The sequence below is a fragment of the Amphiprion ocellaris genome, chromosome 22, assembly GCF_022539595.1.
Source record: "Amphiprion ocellaris isolate individual 3 ecotype Okinawa chromosome 22, ASM2253959v1, whole genome shotgun sequence".
Taxonomy (NCBI): domain Eukaryota; kingdom Metazoa; phylum Chordata; class Actinopteri; family Pomacentridae; genus Amphiprion; species Amphiprion ocellaris.
The window spans coordinates 14,270,237-14,292,108 of record NC_072787.1 but is presented as its reverse complement, the minus strand read 5'-3'; the positions used below and the strand labels follow the sequence as shown (position 1 = coordinate 14,292,108).

Genomic DNA, 21,872 nt, shown 5'->3' with positions numbered 1-21,872 from the left:
GGAGGTTCCCTGAGCCTCAGTGGTCCATGCATCACTGGAAAGGCGATATGTCTATGTCGGGATCTGTCCTCCTGTGCCGCCAGTTCCCATTTCATTTCGTGTTTTCCATCTAACGGGCTGTTACAAGGCACAGCAACAGCAGCTCCGCCATCTCTGGATGTTTTTCATTGCTGTCGTATGAGAGCAGTCTGCATTTCCTGTTATAGGTTTCAGTTCCAGCCTGCATAGGTGTATCCCCATGTGAAATGATACATCCAGAGAGGCAGCAATGGCCTGTGACTATGCAAGTATCTAAATATGGAACAGCTCCCCTGATGTCAAGTTACTCTCAACCCTCCAAACATTCACTGTGAAGGCTTACGGTGGCAAAATGTTGGCATCGGTAATGGACTCACTCACAGGACTTACTACTTTAGAGGAGTCAGGATGCAACTGATGATGAGGAAGGTGTGTAGGCGGCCCCACCAACGCTGCTGCAGATCAGTGGAGAGAGCAGCAGGCAGGAGGAGCTGCAGTATATACACACACACTGGCACAAATACAGACACTAACTTGCGCTCCTACACTCAGCGATTGCTCTGAAGAGAAAAAGACAATGAGGGACAGAGAAATGAGTGCATGCGGATGTGTGTGTCTTGAGGAGTGTAGATTAGAAAGTAGATACTGAGGATTGTGCGTGTTTATGGTCAGGGATCACAAGTTAGGTTATAGGATGCCTGGAGCATTTAAGTAGCTGGGAGGACAGTGGCTCTTTCAGGAGGGTTTTCATGCTTGGATTGGCCTCTTATTTACAGCTGAGAGTGTGTTTCTGTCACACAAGGGCTGTTATGGTTTGTTTGAGCTGACTTTGTTATATTTTAGGTGCCAAATGGGTTGGAATTCTTGCTAAGGCACAAACCCGAGTTGCAGAAACTTGAGGCACTCACCGGAAAGTATTTTGTGACTCAATTTGTGAACAACATCTGGTACAGCTGCTGAATAGTGCTGATACTGTAAATGCCAACCTCTGGCTAGTCCAAGCAGGGTAAAACAAACAGTAGAAATTATTTGGAAAGACTTTTTATCCAAGGTCCACTGGATGTACACACTGTACTTGAACTTGGCTTGAGTGACAGCGGGACTCAGAAGCACCAAATATGGCGTGGATGCGGCACAGACTCTTGGGGAGATTCCGTGGTCCTCCCACATGTACTTCCATCTGCAGTATTTTGTGGCAATGTGTGGCTCCCCACTCCTCCCAACCAAAACACACACATGCTTGTGAACGTGAGTGTGTTCACGTATGCAAGCAGCACGGCACAAGCTTTCGCGCCTGCCACAGATCTCTTATTATCAGATATTTGGTCATGTAGCTGGCTTCCCTGGAATTTGCAAAGGAAATTAATCTAAAACGAGAGAAAATATGTGTAAAGAAGTGCTTGGCGCTGACAGTGTGTGTCTGTGCGCGTGTGCGTGTAGCTCATTAGTCATGAAAGAGGGAGTGGTGAAGGATATTTTTACTCATTTCCTCAGAAAGTCTGCACGTGACCTCTCCTCCTCTGTTCTCCCCTTCTCTCTTCTCACACGATTCTCTGATTCGCTCTTTTGATACTCTACTTTTTGAATTTCACTCTATAATCCGTGTTTTTATGCAGTTCACAGAAGCATTCAGAGATAACAAATTAGTTACTCTCGCTCTCTCTGCGGATTATTTACATACTTCATTCATAAATTGGTGCGCCACCACTCACAAACATGCGCTGAATTTATAAATGAAATGCAGACCTTCACATTTGACTTTTTTTTTGGTGATTTTTCAGTGAGCAACTCATGGCGGGTCTTTTCTGAAACACTCACTTGATCCACCGTCCACCCTCCACAGCCTCCCTTTGGAACCCATGAACAGTATTTGAACATTTACACTCCCGTAAATAGTTCACCTGCCAAAAATGCTGACCCAGAACAGGCAGCTCCAAATAAAGATAAAGTAAGTGGAGTGCATTTGTCGCATTTCTTTACAGGGGGATCAGCATTATATGTCTGCGTAGCCATTAAGATCAAAGTAATGGTGCACTTGGGAAACAAAGAAAGAAAGTTGCATCTGTTTCTTTTTCAATTAATTATTGAGAGAGATTGATTATTGAGTACGGCAGGCTGTGCCAATCTGTGTGTCATCTATTCTGTTTTAATTGGTCATTTGTCTCTGATAGTCTGGTCCTCTGCAGGTCCACTGGGGTTAACTCAAAGATCATTATATGAAAGAGGGAAATGAACACTTTGCCTAATTAGAAATAACAGGACAGAAGATATTGTACGTTTCAGCATGTTTACGGCCTTGCGTACATGCTAGCATGCGTATTTGTGTGTTGGTATGCGGGCATTCGAGTGGCTACGATGCTACGACCCCCTCGGCCCCAAAGGCATCCACATGTTCTCTGGCCTGCCTCATTTCCCAGCACAGCCTCACACATCATCACTGAGACGGAAGAGAAAAGAGTGCCGCTTGTTTATCCAGCACCCCACAATATGTCCACATGCTCCAACACAATGCAGCATGTGAGTGGTGCTGGTTACTATCATCAATATCTGCCTCGTTCGCGGTTCTAAACTTGTCTGTGGTGCAACAGAATCATTAGGGAATTTGCTTGTCGGACGTGATTACTCTTAATCCTCCTACAGACGGCTTCAGCAACTTGTCTCTTTTCTCTCCCTGAGCAGACGTCAGAGAAAACAAAGCCTGTGTCTCGCTGTGTCGAATCCTCCTCCAGTCAGTCAGTCACAAGTGATGATGTGTTAGCTGCATGCAAGACACCGCTCTGAGGATTTAGGCTGAAATGAGGAGATGAATTGGGAGGCAAAATGGGTGGAGAACAGCCAGAGGAGAAGCAGGCAACAATCAGTATCAAAAAGGGAGGGGTCACACATTTCGTGACACCCAGAGCGCAACTGTAATACGCTTGTTATAGTTATGCTTTAGGCATTACAAATGATCAGACCAAGTTGGATCAAGTCTGTCCCAGACGACGCCAGTTGGTGTTGACAGTCAGGGCAGTAAATCATAGTCTGTGGCATTAAGTGACTCGCATTGTTTGCTTCCTGATGCTGTAGATTGTCCCGAGGATGATTTTAAGATCATTTATCAGCTGCAACAAGGCCTATCAACATCTCAAAAGCAGGAGAAGCATATAAGTATTTAAAAAAAGCTGAGCATGTCCAAAAAAAAAGAGCAAAAGTAAGATGATATGCTGTGCCGTGAGTTTCAATTACCTCACTGTTTGGTACAGTTTATCCAGGCTTTACTGCACAGCCACAGCTACCCAGGGTTCACCTTATTACTGAGGCAATGTGCAACATTTCCATCTAGCTATCTGCAATTCAGAATTTAAATGCCCACTTTCAGTGCCAGTATTGAAGTACTTTTGTTGCAAGGTTGAAGTCAGGGATGTAGTGTGAATAAGTCTGATGAATGCAAAAGTTGTGTCAGAGACCTACATTTAATCTTGAGCTTTTTATTAACCACAACCATGATATTTCCCTGACCTTAGCTGCATGTTTTGGCTGTTTTACCCTGACTTCACCATAACTATAGTTTCTATGCTTTAACCATGACCTTGTCGTTGCCATGCACTGTTTTTTTTAAAGAAAGAATTGGAAAGAAAGAGAAGAAATATTGTCACTTTGCATTAAAAAAAAAAATAGTTTTAAATGTTATGGTTTGTTGTCATGGTTCAATGTTGGTTTTTTTTCTCCAATCTTCTCACCCTTTCAGCCCTTGTGGTGTACAATCTGACAGCTTTGACCATAATATCAACTCTGAGTGTGCCAAATCTATGATAAATAGTAATTAATAGACACTACTTCAGTCTGATGAGCAAGTTCTGAGTTCTATGTAGAGACAGAACAACAGAGGGTTTGTTATATAAGTCAAGATGGTGAGATGTACATTGTTGATTGCAATATTAGAGAGAAGAAGACTGAAATTCAATTAGGACACTGAGAGGACAGAAAAAATGAAAAAATGTTTGTCATCTCATGAGGACCTACCCTATAGCATGAACTTTTTTTCCGGAGAAAATATTCTGAAAAGAAGTTGTACAAAAGCAGTTCTGAAACATGCACAAAGGTTCAGCTTGGCCTAAAATGGCTTGCAAGTTCCTGCAGTTGACAACATTTTTATGTTATCATGTATTTACATAGTCACTTGATAATAATTCATGTCTGTCTGACCGATTGAAAAATATGTTTATGTTATCTGTTTGGTTTGCTGTGAATTTAGGTTATAGGCTTCCACCAGTGTACTGTGGAGGAAAATATGAAGAAATGACCTAAAGGGGGTGAATCAGGGAGAAAAGCACGAGTGCAAGTGAGGTTTCTCATAATATTCAATGAGATTGAGAAAGCAAGAGGATAGTTGGAGGGGAATGGTGTGATGGAATGCAATGCAATCTGTGTGCCAAGGTTAAAGCCACTGTTGTTCATGTGGCAACTGTTCTTGACATCAGAGTGCGGTCTGCTGTCCCCAGGCCTAATTTAGCCGCAAATGCTGGCAGCCACAAGATCCACTGTTCCTGTTTGTCAAGCAGGAACTACTGATGCCAGCAATGACATCATCATTCAGATGCACAGGAAAGCTTTTAAACCGAAGACATTCACACACACACGCACACATAAAGACCAGCACGCGGCCTCAGGATCCCTACAGGAATATCATCTTTACATGCTGCAAGCGCAGTCGATGTTATTTGTGTTACACTGGTGTCATGTCACCATCCAGCCAGTATTTCTTCATCGCTGGAGAGGGAGACGTCATAGATGCAAAACTGGAAACCGAGAAACACAAGAAACTCAGCGTAAAGAGGGAATAAACTTGATTTATTGAAAAAACGTAAGACTCACCGGTGCAGTAATCCCAGTGGTCGACCTGAGCTTTCACTCCACTGTTCTAAATCCATTATTAGAAACACACCTTCCAGTTTATGTGTGTCATTTCCCTACAAACGGATCCCCATTAATTCCGATGAAAATTTCAAACGGGATTTTCAGAGTGAAAGCCAGAGGCTTTGTGACCGGACTTAATGAAAAAGAATCAATATTTGGTATTGATTGTGGGATTTTCTGAGAGTATGGTGTGCCTCAGTGGTCCGTTTTAGTACCATAAATTTTTCTAGCATGAGCCCAAACAGTGAGGGGAGGTCAACACAAGAAGCAAGAGGCTTCTAATGCTCTTCATTAGTAGTGGCTACTAATGGGCCGGGACTAAGAGCCGTATGATATACTGCACATTTCTCACTGTCATTCACATGCATACCCTAACACAACAGTACATATAGAAACATGTCTTTTCCCAGTTAGACAGTGATAATTCTGTTTATACATGTGGCATCCTATAAACATTGGTACAGTAATGTCAAACCATATCACCTCGTGACAGTATTTGTTCCAAGATGATGAGTACCATAATAAGAGTTTGTTTGCTGTGCTATTTCCCATAATAGTATGTGAAATTATTCAACCTTATAAGCCAGGGGCAGAGGTTTGCACTCATTATACTGTACAGAATTCCACTTTTTTTGTGTGTGTGTGCGAGAGAGCCTGATGTTTCCTTAGTCTGGCCCCAAGCATATCAATTGTGTTAAGCTGTGTTGTGGAGAGTGGTTGTGTTTGTTTGCTCAGCGAAGAATCACTTTGTGAGGTGTTAGCTCGATGTGCATCACTAGCAGGGCGAGACAGAGGGGACTCGTGTTCTTGTATCCTGGCTTAAATTATGAAGAGGAAGAGCTCCCGTGCTGTTAGGGGGATAACTATAATAAATTGTTTACCTGCTGCTGCGTCGCTGAAGCAACACGGCGGAAAAAGAAAAGGATCAGTGACACCATAAGAGACACAGCCAATTATTTTGACCTTGAGTTCTTCCAGCCAAGACAGCTAAAGCGGCATCACAGTGTGAAATGTTGTTCAACTGTTTCCTTCCTCAGATTTGCAGAGCTGGGGTAAATAAGAGAGAAATAAAAGTTCAAAAAGCAGGCCAATTACTTAAAAAAGTCTGAAAACTCTTACTAATAATTCTGTAACTTTTCCACATGCTCAGTAAGAACTAAAACTACAGTTATAAATTATACATACCAGTTCACTAAACTTAACCATTAAACTTTTCATGAGAGCACAAAGTCTTGTGTCTTTAAAAGAATGCCTAACTCTGATTTCACAGCACTCTGGCACCTCTTACAGCAATGTTATTATTTATTTTGTGAAAATGCATCTCATTAGAGTTACATGAGGAAGCTATAAAATGGTATGTTTGGTTTATGACATGCATTAGAAGCAGCAACTTTAAAAGCAAGATGCTTATGTGCACATGTTCACCTATCAAACTCATTTTGAATGGATTTCTCATTAATGGGAGTAACTTAATACCGGTGTTTAAAATGAACTTTTAAAAAGGGCTCTCAAATTAAAATGGAACATTGAGCCTCCAGAGATGCTCCATGTTTTTACAACCTTTGTGCATCCAAAGGGATGCTCTGGTTGCTTCTTAATCAATTTATAATTTATGCTTGAGCCCACATTAGCCAGCTTTATTGCATTTTCTCCTTGTGCTTCACAGGTTTTTATAAAAGTAACAGGTCCTTGCAAGGTGACAGTGTTTGGTTTTTATTACTTTTTATAGCAACGATGATTAATAAACTCTTAAAACCTGGCTGTACATTGTGACTTCAACAAAACCGTCGGATAGATTTTTGCTTTGTAATATCACATATTTCAAAATGGTTTAAAACATCTTTGCAGATTTGTTCATGCAGGACTGTTTGGTGTCTGCAGTGAATTAGACTTAATCTAAAATGAAGGGAATGTTTCAAAAGTTTTGCAGCAACAAAGAAGATGCACTGCGTCGCCCCGGGGATTTAAAAGTAGCAAACTCCATGGCCTGACATGCTTCAAGGCCATGCTGGGTTTGTACAGGGTCACACTGACTCCTGATTGCATTAGGTTCTAAAGCTGGCAGCATAAGAAAGTAGCCTGAGCAGAGCCTATTTGCTGTTCTTATTTTCTCAGCACGTTCTACGGGCATTACTGTTTCTTTTCTGTCTAATTTGATCCTTACTGTTCGGTGTGATTTTGAGTCAAACAGAACTGTGCGACAAATGTTGGTTCCTATGTTAATATATTCTTGGTTTTACGGCTTGTGCATCCACTTAGCAGCACACTAATGCAGGGCAGTAGTTCTCACAGTAATAGGATTATTTCCAAGAATGTCACTGTGTCAAGGTTTAATTGCTTGTTCACTCCTCATTGGATTTTGGTGTGAGCACAATATGCCACTTATCTCCCCACTGTGTCATCCCAGCATCATGAACACTAATCATTATTTACTCTGTTACTTGCACAAATTCTTATCCTGCATGCTGCTCAGCCCGGGTAAGAACTGTGTGCAGTGTGTCAAGTTACAGAATGGTTTGCAACTAATGAATAATTCAATTGCTGATTTATCTCAAAGTTATTTTTCTGACTAGTTAAGAACTTAGACTGCACAAACTGTCTGAATCCCACATATATTTTCTATTTACAATGGTATAAAATAGCAAATCTTTACACTTGAAAAGCTGCAAACAGGAAGTATTTGCCATTTTTGTCCTGAAAAGTAGCAAATTTCGACAAACAATCAGTTAATCAGCTCCAAAGTTTCAAGTCAATAGTGTCACACTGGTAAAAATAGTATTCTTTTTCATGTTTCATACTGCGCTATTAGTTCAGTAATTTCATAATGGTAGCAAGCATGTACACATTACTGCTTTAATCTACTCCGTTAATAGGATTTTACACTGTTGAGCCAATATGGCTGATTGCTTATTATTAATGAGACTTGCATGGGAAATAATATTAGTGCTAATTCTGCCAGTAGGCTGCGCAGGAAGTTCAAAGGTCACCATCAACCACAGAGATGGTTGAGATTTGATGTCTTGCATATTCAGCAGGGCAAATGTTTACATGTAAGCTAAAAATGGGTCTTCTGCTTGAAAGGCAGCGTCTCTTCTGGCTAAACCGCTTCATATCCCCACATGTGAATTTTTCATGTGTTCAGTTTTGTGCATCTGCAAGCAAATCAGCCCCGGGGCTGTTGGCAATATTATTATCATCAAATGTTTGGCTGTAATTTTTGTCTCTGACTGTGTCTGCTCACATATCTTCAGCCCTCTAATTCTCTCATCTCCCACCATCATCCCACACACTGAGCTTGTAATAACTGTGCAGCAGTATACTTAACCCGTGTAGTGCAACGGAATCATCTCAAGTGTTGGGAAACCACTGTGCATGTGTTGGTGCAGCACCACAGCTTCCACTTCCAGCCCTCCTGTGGGGAACTGCAGTTTTGGTTATTGCGCCGGCTTTCATGACGTTGAATCTGGAGATGATTCAGGATAATTGTAATAGGATTTGAAGTCTATCTTTAGTAAGGATATAAAGAGGTTGTAAGCAGTTACTCACATTAAGGGCAATAGAGAAATAATCTGATACACAGCAGGATTTTTTTCTCAGTTGCTTCTCTCCACCTGCATGGAAACACCCTTGGTGTTTGCGGAAATGTTGTGGGGGCTTATCGTCTTATACACACAGATTTGATAATCCCATACCTGCTCCAACACAGCTGTGCTGATTACCTGGATTGACTGGACCATAAGCCGGATGGTCACACTGACTCACATCGCTCCAAAACCTTTGCCTGCACAAGTGACAGACACAGATCTGGAAACGTAAAAAGTCAGACGAGTCACAACATGGAAGATATTAATTTTTTGCAACACCTGTTTTGATGGATATCTTGTTTATTCCCAGCAGCTATTAGTTATGTTAACATGAAAGTCCTACTGAGTCCTAATAAGTCTGGTGATCCTCAGATTTTTTCCTTTTGGCACTTTTAGGTCAACATTTATTTGTTCAGTTCTTTAGTTTCTGATGAACCTGCGAACTCCTCTTCCTACCTACTCCAGCTGTACTCTATGTTGAGTGCTTATTAGATAATTAGCATACTGAAATGATATACTAAGACAGCGGAGCAGGCAGACATTACCATGCGAAGTACCAGCATTTTGGCGTTGTCATCGTGACCATATTACCATGCTGACATTAGCTTAAAGCGCTGCTGTGCCTAACTACATCCTCACCATATTTGCTCATTTATTTTTATCAGGGGACTTTTAGACTAACATCTGTTTAAAATTTGCACTTACTGTCCTACACTTTCATTGCCACCCTCACTGCTGTGGTGCTGATCGCTTGCAGTCATCTGTGTGTGTGTTTGTGTGTCCTTTGGGTGTGTTTGTGTGTACTGCAAGTGTGTCCTCATTTGGATTAATTAAAGGAAATCTCCCGTGAAGAGTGGGGGCGTCCCAATCTGGCCTTCTCAAGGACAGGCAACCTATCAATAATACCCAAGCCTCCACCCCAGCCCACGCTACCACCCACTCAGATGTGCACACACAGGCATACCTCATTCCAACTCCATGGAAACAGTCACCCGGTGCCGCTCCCAAGCCTGGTCATCATCACTCTCATTTGCAGTGGAACAAAGGCTGTGAAACTCTGTCTGTTATTGCGGCTCCCTTATCAGCGCTCCCTGCTTGCCTCCGCCGCGAAGCAGCGCTGAGCTCAATTGCTCAGTCATTCATACCACTTTTTTTTCCAATGTCACATTTCTATTGTGGTCTGTTGGCTGTTCCTTTGTTGCTGACAACCACTGAGTATGATCCAGCATGAGTCATTACTAAAGTAAACATCATGGCACATTGCGAGGGAGAGAGCAGCATGTGTTGCTCTCCGTAAAGGGGGTTGCCCCGGCTAAGATAATTACAGAAATCACTCTAAGGTGTGTATTAGTGAATGTATATGTGCAGATGCAGGTGTGTATTGTAAATGTTCAGCCGCTGAGCCAGGTATCAATAGCACAAAATCTCCTCTAATGTTTAATTTTATTCCTGCGATGCCGGCTGTCTCTCAGACATGAGAACTGGGGATTCCATTCACAAGTTTCCATGGTTACTGAGGCAAGCGTCAATATGTTATTGACACCATGGCTTTCTAAGCTTCTCACTTTTCCCAGCAGTGGACAGCAATGTCAAGGTGTTGTGTGGTAACTGGGCTGAATGGGGCCAAATGGAAATTATAGGATGAATTACAGCTGGGGAGTACAGTATTTGTGAATTGATGCAGGGCGGAAAGCAGTGGCAATTATTAAAAAAAAAGATGTGTTTTGGTATTTCATCATGACTTTTTTTTTCCTTTTCTTTGCCTTGCTTTTTGTTCGTTGGCCTTGCTGTCTGTTGTTTTGAGGGTTTATTTACTTATTCACTTACTTGGCTGCTCTTGTGGCTGTCTTGTTTCTGCTCCCGTGTCAGTCTCACTCATGAATGTATTCATGCAAACATCATCGGGGTGAATCTCATTAGAGACGAAACCGTGTTGTCAGTCGGCTCGTGGTAAACAGAGCTTGGTTCATATTTACCCCACTTTCCCAGAGGACAGACAGAAAAAGATCCTCAAAAAAAATGAGGCAATGCAAAGAAAAAAACAGCAGAGTGTGGCGCATATGTCTGAGTCCAAGATTTTGTGTCTGTATGGAATATTAGTATAAAAACACAGGTGTGTCCTTGGAAGTGGAGCTGAATAGCAATAAATCAACAAAGACACAATGTAGTGAGTGTTGTGCCGCCGGCAAACAACTTGAAAGAGACTTTGTGAGAGGTACTTTTGTGAGACTGACACAATGTGCATATCTGAAGCCAATAGTCAAACAGTGCACATCTCGGAATGATTGTGTCGAGGTGGATGCTGGATGTTGTTGGGAATATAAATGAAGAGGAGGGCTCAAGGTTGTGCTTTCTTCTTTATACTTGATTGGGATTAGTTGACTCCTCGGTGACCACTAGTCTATCTACAGTCCCAACTGAGAGAAAGAGGAGGAAGAGGAGGCATAGAGAATTTTGGCGTGAAGGAGAAGAAGTATCCAGGGGATCTTCACAACTCCTCTGAGCATTAAAACTTAACTTGAAACTTTCTACCCACCTCCAGTCAGCCTCCTTGCAACAAAAGGGAAAAGAAAGAAACCACAAAAACCACTAGCTCCAGAGGGAGGAGGAGCTCCCTCTTGTGTTCAGAGGCACTCTTGAGTTGGCTAAACTCATATATTTGAGGTCATTTACAGATCAGTGAGTGACCCCCGAGTATCAATCTCCTCAGCTTTCACCATCCTAAACCACTGGTCTTAACTAAAGCTCCCCCGAAAGTGCAGAATGTTTTCAGATATTGTTGGCATTCATGGTAGCGTTCATCGAAGCTGACAGTTTCTGCTTTGAATTCCAATGCGCCCAAGTTACCTCTCTTTACCTAAAATCTGTCTCCGTCATGCTGCTGCTCAAAAGGCTTCTGTGGATCGCTCAGAATAGTAAAAGGCTCGGCATCACAGGAAAAAACAATGTTTAAGTCACAAAGCTGCTTTCTACTCAACTTGCGTTAGTAGTGCTGGGAGACATCTCCATGGTTACACAGTTTGACTCAGACAGCAAGGTGACGCGTAGTCATTGAGGATAACAGATAGGGGAGTGAGGAAGAGAGAGAGACCGAGAGAGAAAAGGGGGAATTCTTCTTTTTTTTTCATGTGAGGGTGTAGTGCTGGGAGCAATAGGAGTCTACTGAGTGCAGCTGAATGTGACAGTGTGTGTTTTGGAAAGAGAGAAAACGGATTGTTAGAGAGCAAGTGGTAGGAAGGGCATTTTCCAGCGTGTGCGCTGTATTTATTAGTGTGTTTCTCTGTGTGCATTCGCCTGGGTGCATATGTGTGTGGGAGGTGTGGAGAAGAGTGAGCTTTTCCTGTGAGGTTTTCCCAGGCTTATCTGTGAAGGGAGGGGGGAAAAAAAGTGCGCAGGAGAGGTGACAGGAGAGAATTCGTATTCTGAGTAAATTTCTGGAAAGCACCACACACATGCACACACTTCACCACTGCTACCCCACCTTCCCATCCTCCCTCATCCCCCGAGCTCAGATGGATGATGTTATCAGGAGACTCAGGGGTAGAGGGGAGCAGGGAGCTTGTAAGAGATCCTTCCTGTGTTGTTTATCTGCATACATACAGGCAAAGCTCTGGAGCAGCCAAGCTCCCTGCGAGGTATTTGCAGCACTCGGCGCATCATGAATATTTACTGTTACATGGGCCACGCTGCGTGTTTGTTTCTCCCTCATTCCTCCGGTCTTTGGCTCGAGGAAGCGTTGAATACGGTGCCTTGGCCGGTGTGATTAACGCAGTGATCTCTAGTCAGGCTCAGGGGCTTGCACACTTAGTGGTAATTATACTTAGCCTTTCTGACTGCTCTCTCCGGCACTTTCTCTGTCGCACATGAAGACACACACTCCTGTGGGAAAACAGAATTGCCCAGCTGAAAATGACTTAACATGGAAGAAAGTTATCTGTTGTAATTATGTTGTTTTCCTCTTATATTGGTGCTTTTGGTCATTTAAAAATAGAATCTGTTGTGCATGAAGACGCAGTAAAATGAGCAAAATTCACATATACATATATATGTATACTAGTATATATGTGCATGTGTGTGTGTGTGTCTTTGTGTACTGGAAAAGCTCTCATGTGCATGTACATGTGTGCCATTGTGTGTTAATGCTATGGAGGGAACTGGCTGTATCTCTGCCTTCTGCTCTCTCCTCCTGAGGGGAGGATGTCAGAGGCACATAGGTTAATAATGATGTCACGTCACAAGGGCCAAAGGCTTGTTCTCCTCAGAAACGCACACACAGATGCGGTAACACATGCACACACACCACGGAGTGCACACACACGAACACATGCACATGCACACAGGCTTTTTCCATCTCCGTCCGGCAGCGAAGGACATTGTTTAAATTGGTTCCTAATGTAAATATATATATTTCTCGATCATCATCAGAGAGATTTATTGCCGTGGTAAGATTTTGCTGGAGCAGTTACACAGCAACAAAGTAATGATAACAGAAGACAAAGGCGTGGAAACATGCAGACTCTCTCATAGCTCATGGCAAGTTCTTACATATGTGAGCAGTGGTGGAATTAATTCAGTGACTTTCCCTCCACTAGAAGTAGTATATTTTGTTTATTACTGGAGGTTTTGAACTTGTTTTAAATTACTATTATTTCATAAATGAATTCTGCTCCCATATCTTTGTTTTTTTTTTTTGCAAAAGGACATGCAGCTTTGTGTGTACCTCTCAGTAAGCACAGCCTGCTCTTGCACTGCCACGTTTGAGTCTGATTGCCTATTCTCTCTCTTTTTTTTTCCTGACATTTGTGTTGTGAAAGTCGTGGGCCATGATTGGCTGCAAAGTGGCTAAGATGGCAATAGTGTTGGACAGATTGCAGTGGAAGGACAGAGGAAAGACGAAAAGTGCAGCAAAGATTGGTGCGATTTAAAGTTTTGCCAGAAGTGAAGGAGCTTAAAGTGTTGATCTCACTTCGACTAATCAAGACAATGACCTAAAATTTCGGATTGTTCTTTGCATTAAATTCTTAGCAGCGCATGACTTTGCTCTGTGCCCTTCCTGGAGGCCTGGTCTCAGCGGGAACTGCTTTTACAGCCAACGATTAATTCACAAAACTGCTGAGTCGTCGACGGAAATAGCATCGCCACACTGTTGGATACCTTTTATTATTTTAAATAGACTCATGAAGTATTGTTGAACTGCAATCATATCTGTCCTGAAGACATACTGAGTGTAGAAATCTGATAACAGAGGCAGAGGGCCATGTTACAGGATGCACAGTAGGATGGACCAGGCATTAGGTATCTATTTCAGTTAGCGGATGACTCAAGGATCTTATCAGGGCTTTAAATAAATTCATCAATACACTTGATTGAAAAGGAGAGCTGCTGAGTTTCTCTCAAGGTTGAGTCCAGAAACGGACCAGCTATTTTGTAATGTGACGTTTTTGAAGTGCCGCTTTTGCAAATTTATTTAGTAGCAGCTCGCTCATGAATGTTTAAGTTTAACTGAGTGCTGTTGTGCTACGCTGCATTGTGACCTAAAAAAAGATCGATTGGTCAGCATCGCTGGGCGGCACTCACTTGTAATCGCTCTTCCTTTTATAGACAGAATTCAACGTTTATTAGCGTGATGACCTCAGATGGAAAGAAATCATCATATAAAAACATCATATTGCGATTATTTTGACGGATGTGAGTCACAGTTGTAGTTGGAATGGACATTTTTGCTCTTTGCTGCCGTCTTTAACAGACAAGCACATTCTTTTATGTCTGGAGAATATCATTGAAAGGCTGCAGTCTCTCCGTAGCACCACAATGCTTCATTTATAATGGTTTGTTGTGACATATTTTACCTTTATCAAAAAAATGCAGCTCCTGTGATTTGGATATTGCACTTAATAATCTCTAATATCACTATGATTCAACTGGAAATTCATTGTTTTGGGCTTACAACAATAATTTATAGCATAGGCCCAATGTTGGCATGCCCAGCTAATGAGTTTATTACCTACAATAGTGATCAATCAGTATTTCACAATTGTAGTACATCATTAGTGGACTCCGTTAAAGGTTATATATTTTTTTAAATATCCATTTTACAGACTGTGACATCCACTGTGTGAAGCAAAATGCTACTATAGCAGAGTTTAACATCAGAGTAAACTACTTTGTATTTCATTTGCAACTACAGCCAAGCCTGTTCCCATGGAGCGTTATATTTAAATGTTTAGTCTTTATTCTCTAATTAGGTCCCATGTGTCGACAGTGTGGAAAAGTCTCTTTTTTGTCCTAAAGTTGCAGGTGGGCTGCACTCGCCGTAAATTGGAGGTGGACTGTCTCATGCCGCCAGACTGGAGCATCACAAATCCTCTATTCTGTTTGCCAGCTCTCAGGACTCACAGGGATTCATACACTGGCACACTGCCCGCCTAGTGTTATTGTTACAGTGAATTAGAAACAGTCGTAATGGGATTCGGGTAATGTGTCATTTGAACAAAACACCAAAGGAGGAATCGTGAGCGCGCTGTGTCAGCTAATACGTGATTTTCTACGTATGATATGTCAATCTGCTAATGGTGGGCATGTCACTCAAGCCAGCTGTAATGGAGCACCACATCCTGACACACTGTAACTGTGTTGCCTGTTCTGTGCAGGCGTGTTTGTGCGACTACTGGCCCGACGGATGAACGCACTCTATGAATATTTCATACTAGCCCACTTTCCTCCTTGGCTCTACAAAAAAAAAGTAACACACAAACAAATATCACTAGAGTATAAATACAGCCTGGAAAGAAGTGAAAGGGCTTTGAGGAGGAGGAGGGTGAACAGCACACAAACAATGTGTTTTACAAGAATGAGAAGAAAAGGGGACACAATGAAGTTTAGTGACGAGATCAAAGAAAGACACACAGGGAATAGACTCCACCAGTGGAAACAAGAGAGGATGGTGGAGGGATTGTCCTCAATAATGTAGGGGGTTCATTAAAATTTGGGTTTTATTACTTATTTATATGTCTGTCATGTTGTGTCTTAAAATGAACCCTAACTCTGGTAACAAAAGGTGCAGGTGGCCTGCAAGCAGATGGGAATTTTTTATTGATTAAGGTTCCTCTCATACACTGTCAGCCCACTGAGCCATTTTTTTGTGCTGCTGAGTGAACATCACATGCTCAGCATATAACGCTGGCTGAAACCCCCTCTGGTTTTTGCTGTTGCAGGCCTCCAGCACGGATTACGTGAAAGTGACAGAGAGTCCTCCATCACTTATTGATGTTACCTCAGGGTTGGTGCTTTACAAAACAATCAACAAAAAAATTATTCACATGCTGCGCTTGTCTCTCACACTGATGCTGAGGCACCTGACTGAGACTGACCCTGAAGTTGTGGATTTAATCACTTCATGACGATACTCCTGACAAAGGTTGCCAAACACAGGGGGGGGGAGACACGCAATATTGTCTAGCTGACTGATGACAAATTAGATTGTAAGTGACACAGTATGGCAATGCTGTATTATGCCAAGACAGATGGGTTATATCCACTGCAATTATTGACTGCACTGAGAGCTGCCATGGGTATATGAATAGCTCAATAGTTTTTCTTGAAATAATAAGTATGCATTATTATGCACTCGAGTCCCTCTGGAGTCTCCAAAGATAGTTCGACAGATGGACGCCTGAGTGGTTTCTGAATTTGTTGCAAAGTTGTAACAAAGGGTTGGGGATGTAATTCTGCAGCGCACATATTGTGCTGGTTTCAAGGAAAATCATTTGGATCAGTTTTGTCATTTTTTTCTCCAGTGCTTTATGAACTCAATTATCTTGTCTGCAGACTAATGGCTTTCGAATTGAGGCACAAATCGTAATGACTGTGGCATTCCTCCAAACCTCTCTGAACCTTGGAGGATCTGTGGGACAAAACAGTTGATTGCCACCAAAATCTCATAGCCATTTTCTTCTTCTCTCCCTCTCTTTCTCTCCCTTTGTGGATTCGTTGGAAACTGGCCATAGTAAAGGCACTCAACCAGCAGAATCTTGACAGAGTGGTGCAGGAAGTGGGTGTAGGGGATCTCCCCTGCCTTGTTGTTGATTAATGTTGGGTCTCTCTAAGAGTGCGCATTGAAGACATAGTCTAACTATCCATGCCCTATAAATCTTGCTTAAATAATCTGAGCCAGGATCCTTAATGCCATATTTGTTCAGGGCTATCATTAATTGTTAGTAATGGCTCACTTAAGTAAAATTTATGAACATTTAGGAGTCGTACCTTTCCATTTGCATCACTCTAACATTATTTCCAGCATATGGAGCCAGTGGTTTGAATAATGACGTAGAATTTGCCCATTGGTACATGTAAATCTAGGCCTTGTACACACTCATATTTTAATGTAATGTTTTTCTCAACAAATATCTTCCTACTCCATAAAAGCTAATTAATTGATTTATTTATTAAAATTCTGTCTGCATGACTGTTGTTTGTGCACACAAGAATGCAAAACTGACTACGGAGACTCTAACAAGTATTTCAGGAGATGCATCAAATACTAGAGAGTCACAACATTTCCTCTACTGACTATAAAGTACAGATGCAGTGGACCAAATAGTATTGGGCTTTACAACCCCTGTTAATCAGTCAAGCTGTATTTTTTTTTTTACTGCAATCCCTTCCTGTGTTCCATAGTTACGGCATTGAATAATGGCTGAAAAGTTCTTTATGCATAGCACTATGATATAAGTGTCAAGTTGATCTTTGACCTTTTGGATCTAAAAAAAAATGTTTCATCCTATTAGACATGTCTGCTAAATATTGTCAGAATTGTTTAGTTATGGACAAAAATATGTTTAGTGAGGTCACAGTGACCTTTAACCACCAAAATCTAATCGGTGTATCTTTGAGACAGAGTGAACATTTCTAGAAAGGCATTCAGGAACTCTTCCAGCTGCACCAGCGCAGAGGCACAATTCTATGTTATTTTAATGTATGCACAAAGCTGTGTTGGCATATGTAACCTAACACCCCTGCATACCACGATGGAGTCATCACAGCAGAAGAGCTACAGAGGTCCCCGAAGATGACATACTACACAAGTCCTTGAATCAATCCACATTACCATAGCCATAATCACCTGGATTGATTCGGCAGCAAAGAATTATCATACCTGAGCTATGGCTCAGTTTGTCCAGTACAAATTGATGACACGGGTGGTGGAGGAGGGTGTCAGTGGGGACCTCAGAGGTGGATCACGGCCCATAAGAGCTCTGAGCAGGGATATCAATAGGGGCTTGCTGTGCTTGGCTCGGTGTCCATATTGTGATGTGTACGCAATCAATAGCCTCCCCCAAGCTGGCAGATGGGCCGCTAGCATCGCGCAGGTTATTTTTCTTCCTCGGAACATCTCTTCTTTCCTCAAAGTAAGGAACGATGTGAATACAGGCAGAGTTGGTGATGCACGAAGTCGGCGGCAGGTGTGTGACCACATTGCTGTCACCGATGAGAGGACATTTAGAGAGGAGTTAGTGCCCCTATTGACTGCTTCTTGTGGGAACTAAAAGAGGATGGGGAAAGGTGATTCTCACAGTTTCAAGGGCAGTGCTTGAGTTGACAGGTGGCTGAAGATGGAAATCAGGAGAGGCTCAGAAGAGAGACTCGAGGGCTCTTAACGCCATGACTCTTGTGTGTTTCCTCCTCTGGATCAACTTCACATTTCCTACTTGTGTCCCCCAAAGGATCTAATACTATTCAATTTTTCAATTCAATTTTATTTATATAGCGCCAGTTACAGTCGAATTGTCTCAAGACGCTTTACAGAACCCATATGCCTGACCCCCAGAGCAAGCCCAAAGGTGACAGTGGCAAGGAAAACACCCTTTTAACAGGGAAAAAACCCTCGAGCAGAACCAGGCTCTAATGTGGGGGGACCCATCTGCCTGCTGGCCGGGCGGGTTGAGAGGGACAGAAGAGGTAGAGAGATAGAGGGGTGGAGAGGTGGGGGGGGGGGGGGGGCAAGGAACATAAAACACACAATTTGATACATACATGATAAGACAGATGATACATGCAAAGTAAAACTAACAGGGAAACTGATTATAGTTTACTGCTATGGTGTACGGCTCTGGCATTAAATATACTACATATATAGCTGGTGGTAAAACTCAAAAATATATAGATGAGCAAATCAAGTATAGTAAGGGCAATGCAGAGTAGATTGGTAGAAATGGGCAGCTGGAAGCAGTGGGCTGGAGGAAGGTCAGCAGCAGCATCTCACAGATGGAGATTAGGCCAGTTGGTGTGAGAACAACCACACATCTGAAGCATCCAGCATCCAGCTCTGGGACCAGGGACACTCGGAGAAAGGACACAGGGAGAAACAGAGTGAGTGTAATGCAATATCGGTATATATATTAAATATAAAGGTAGATAGAGAAGGGCTCAGTGCATCCAGAGAGGTTCCCCAGCAGCCTAGGCCTATAGCAGCATAACTAGGGGCAGAACTAAGAGACAAAGGGGAAGTCAGTTGTGCAAATGAAGACACCAGCTGACCCCCTCAGAATCCCCCAGTCAGCCCTAACTATAAGCTTTGTCAAAAAGGAAGGTTTTAAGCCTGGTCTTAAAAATAGAGAGGGTGTCCGCCTCCCAAACCCAAACTGGGAGCTGGTTCCACAGGAGAGGCGCCTGATAACTGAAGGCTCTGCCTCCCATTCTACTTTTAGAGATTCTAGGAACAACAAGTAAGCCTGCAGTCTGAGAGCGAAGAGTTCTGCTAGGATAATATGGTACTATCAGGTCTTTAAGATATGATGGAGATTGGTTGTTAAGAGCTTTATATGTCAGAAGAAGGATTTTGAATTCTATTCTAGATTTAACAGGAAGCCAATGAAGAGAAACCAGTATAGGAGAAATATGATCTCTCTTGCTACCTCCTGTCAGTACTCTGGCTACTACTTCGAAGAAGCTGCACAATGAAATTGAGGGAATAGGTATGGGAGTAGTTGCATTCACTTCCCATTATAGAGGACATATTTGCCTAAAGTGCTGCCTAAACTGTTTTTAAAACTGTCCCTTGAGGGTGTGAGCCACCACTCATACATCAAATGATGTATCTTTTCCTGATGTGTTTTATAATGTACTCAGGAGTAAAGAGGAAAGTATTAAAGGAAGTCATCAGAGTATTCATGTAGCATTCAAAAATTGCCTTCTTTGTCCATTTTTCTTTTGTTTTATTGTAAATCTCAAAGTCCCAAAGCAGCTGTCCAGCACAGCTTCTGCTGCAGTAGAGCTTATGGAGACAACTAAAGCATGTCACACATGACCTAATGATCTGAAGACATTGCCCACTGGTCTAAGCCAATCAGGTCTCATGACTGGCCTGGCCATGACCTGACTCTGACATCCTGAACCCGAGGTCAAAACCTTCCCAGGAAGAAGGAATAAGACTGCTTACACATAGTTTATGTGCGGAAATCTTAAGTTGTCTGACTAAAAAACATATATTTAAGCAATTCAGTAGATTCCATTTCATTTTTATCATTTAATTTCACAGTTTATCTTTAAATTATGCAGTCCGTGGAACACACAACAGCATTGGTTAGTTTAGTAAAATGATCAAGCTACCAGTGGCATTTCATTGTAGTTGTTTTACTCTTTGAACTTGTGGTCAGAGAACAGCTCCACTTATTAGAAAGTGTCCAGTACAGTAAAATATCTGGTTTCACTCCCCCGTCTCTGTTCCTGTGTCCTCTTCCCTTGGGTCACTTCCAGGTCAGCAGGCTTTGCTGCACTCGTTTCCGTTTTTTTAATCCAGCACCCACGGCATGTGATGCTGAACTTAATGCCACCAAACATGCAAATCGGGAGGAAAAGAAGACTGAGCCCCAAGTAATTGATCTTCTTAACTACTCCCACTCAATTACAGTAGGTTAATGCAAGCCACCTCAGGCTTGCTCATCCCCCTCTGCTCAAATGCCATCCGTGGTTTCGATGAGCAAGGGGTGCTTCGGTGTGCAAAAGTGAGGCTGAAAGGTGTGTGGGTCAGTGAAAACATTAATCACTTTGTCTCTCTATCTCCATGCGTGAGTGTGTTTGTGTCCATCCCACACATCCATTCATCCAGCTGCTCATACAGCAGTTTTAAAGTGTGGAACGTTGGAACATTAACGGCCTCCTTGGAGGCAGTTTAATGTGAATCTAAACAAAGAACAACTGACTTCTAAAGTATGAGTTACCTTTTGCCTGTATATAAATCATACTTTTAATGCGCTCCATGTTGCACTGTATCTCTAAAATCTGCTTTGTAAACTGTGCAATTTACATCCCCTAAGTATATAAAGTGAGCAAAATCACTGACTCTTATTTGCTCCTATACCTTGTTCGTGTTCAGCAACAGGAACACAAGCAAAGGTCCTCTGATGGAGAGGCTTGGCAGCAGGGAGTGAGCCTCAGATGAGCTTGCCAAGAAGTTCAGGGGTTTGGAAGCAATCTGCATCCTCGCTATGACTCCACAGTCTTTCAGTCTCAGCGCCAGGCCTGCCCGGGTTGCCTCACTTAGCTGCTAATAGGTTTAACCTAATCAGTACCAACATTCATTTAGCGATAACACTTCCTCCGCTGAGCCATGACACCAGCTTCTCTCTTGTACTCTCTGACTTTGTATTTTTTTCTATCTTTCTCATTTAATAGAAATAAAAACATTTTTGCATTCACATTCATCTATTTCAGGAGCTGTCCCTGGCCTACTATCTGTTTCTTCCAGTTTGTCCATAGCTACAGGGCTGAACCCTGAACACTGCAAAATCCTTGAGTTTTGTCGCTACATGATCTTTGCTAATATGGGATGTTTGCTAAATTAATGAAGTCTCAAAGGAGATACAGTGAGTGTCTCCAGACTGCACAGTGTAAATTTATGTCTAATCATCAGTGTGTTCTGCAATTTAATGTGGTTTGTGATTAGTATTCAGGGAGCCTTGTTTTCCTGTCTTGACTGAGACTCTTCAATCCTGGTTCATTAGATTTTAATAGGTTATATATTGGTTGGGTCATAGAGGACTTTGCACAAAAGAATGCTAATTTTTCCATGTGTTGGATTTCAGTTTAGTTTGTGATGCAGTACTGTACTGAGTGTAGACAAGAGTTGTTTAACCTGTGTAGGACACTGAGTTGAGCAGTGAAAAAACTAAATTCCAGCAGCACTGGCGGGAGTTTTACTGGTGGAAGACAGAGGAATAGATGAAATAGGGAGAGGTACGTATCAAATTAATTCAAACGGAGTCTTGCTTTTACCATATATTGCTCACACACCCATTTTTATAAATGTCAACCTCAGTCAGACCATCCAAGGCCAGATTTAATCAATCAAGGTCAATAAATCCTGGTCAAGGT

General features: G+C 42.2%; 1 protein-coding gene across 3 annotated transcripts in view; it reads left to right on the top strand.

The window, feature by feature from the left end:
- kcnb2b (potassium voltage-gated channel subfamily B member 2b) overlaps positions 1-21,872 on the top strand; it is a 103,937-nt gene that overhangs the window by 75,340 nt on the left and 6,725 nt on the right. The window lies entirely within an intron of this gene.